Source organism: Mandrillus leucophaeus, unplaced genomic scaffold, assembly GCF_000951045.1.
Source record: "Mandrillus leucophaeus isolate KB7577 unplaced genomic scaffold, Mleu.le_1.0 Scaffold10, whole genome shotgun sequence".
NCBI lineage: Eukaryota > Metazoa > Chordata > Mammalia > Primates > Cercopithecidae > Mandrillus > Mandrillus leucophaeus.
The window spans coordinates 4996018-4997697 of record NW_012098098.1 but is presented as its reverse complement, the minus strand read 5'-3'; the positions used below and the strand labels follow the sequence as shown (position 1 = coordinate 4997697).

The 1680-nt window shown below is 47.3% G+C and overlaps 1 protein-coding gene across 3 annotated transcripts in view; it reads left to right on the top strand.

Moving 5' to 3' along the window:
- KLHDC4 (kelch domain containing 4) overlaps positions 1 to 1680 on the top strand; it is an 86523-nt gene that overhangs the window by 39421 nt on the left and 45422 nt on the right. The gene's annotated exons all lie outside the window — the stretch shown is intronic.

Genomic DNA, 1680 nt, shown 5'->3' with positions numbered 1-1680 from the left:
ATTTGTCAGTCATATGTTTTAAAATATTTCTCCCCGTCTGTCGCTTGCCTTTTTATTTTCTGATGGTGTATTTTTGAAGTTTTTTTTATTTTGGCAGAGTCCAGTTTATAATATCCTACCTAGGAAATCTTTATGCAGTCCAAGGTCTTGGAGACGGTCTCCTGCTTTATTCTTGATGTTTGAGCATAGCTAGCTGGGCTCTTAGCAGGATGGTTTGGTAGCTCGTGGATCAGATTAAATGGTATTTAATTTGTGAACACTAAGTGCTCACAAAACAGAAATCAGTGTAAAAATTGGGTTTTGTTTGTTGTTGTTTTTAGAGCAACCAGAAATTAAGCAAGTTGATGGTGTCTTTTTGTTTCTTTCATTTTAGATCAACAGGGGGTCCTTCGGGTCGGAGTGGACATCGGATGGTGGCCTGGAAGAGACAGTTGATCCTTTTTGGTGGCTTCCATGAGAGTACACGGTTGGTACCAAGAATGGAAAAATCTTTCTCCCCTGAAGCATTAAGGAATGGGCTTTTTATGGGAAGAACATTCTGAATACATAAGACGCACTCATCCTCCCAAATCCAGCTTCACGGGACTGTGGCTTGGGCAGCCACACAGGACCTTGCCCTCCAAAGGGCCTCACACCGGCTTCATGCTGTATTCCTATTGAAATTCGTAACCATTGTTGAACAAGGGACCCCACATTTTAATTTTACACCAGGCCCTGCAAATGATGTGGCTAGTTGTATCTAAAATGGGGTTTTGGCTGGGCATGGTGCCTCACGCCTGTAATCCCAGCACTTTGGGAGGCTGAGGCGGGTGGATCACTTGCGGTCAGGAGTTCGAAACCAACCTGGCCAACATAGTGAAACCTTGTCTCTACTAAAAATACAAAAACTGGCCAGGCATGGTGACAGGGGCCTGTAATCTCAGCTGTTCAGGAGGCTGAGGCAGGAGAATCGCTTGAACCCAGGAGATGGAAGTTGCAGTGAGTTGAGATGGTGCCACTGCACTCCAGCCTGGGTGACAAAGAGATTTTGTTTGGGGAAAAAATAAATAAATAAATAAATACATAAAATGGGATTCTCAAACATTCGCCTGATTCAGAATACCCTGGAGGGCTGGTTAGAGTGCTGATCGCAGCTCTGACTCAGAGGCCTGGAGTGAGGCCCAAGAATCTGCGTTTTAACAAGCTCCCGGGTGATGCTGATGTTGCTGGCCAGGGGACCTCACTTTGAGAGCCACGGGTCTGGGATCACTTCAAAACACTCCTGTCCGGGAGAGCAGCGGCAGCACACCCTCCACAGCGATGCCGGAAGAGGAGGCCTGTGCTTCTCTTCTGATGTCACATGGATGTTTGTGTAGCCGGCATGGCTGCCCAGGGTGAGCTGCCGGCTCTCTCATTGTTTTAGGCCTGTCATCTGCTCGCATACCTTCTTGAACTTCCTTAGTTCAGTCTAGAAAAGTAAGACACGGGGAGCTGGTTGTGCCTGTTTCTGTCCTAAGCACAGTAGCGTTCTAGGTGAAGTGTCGCAGACTCTGTGATCCTGGTGAAGGCCATCTTTGAAGGGCTTTCTGCTGGCCTTGTGGTGTCAGAGACAGTGGCTGTCTTTATCCCCGGGGCCTCGTTTGAAGCTCTCTTTCTCTACTGGTCCCTTTGGAAACAGCATTGCAACTGATTGATGTGACG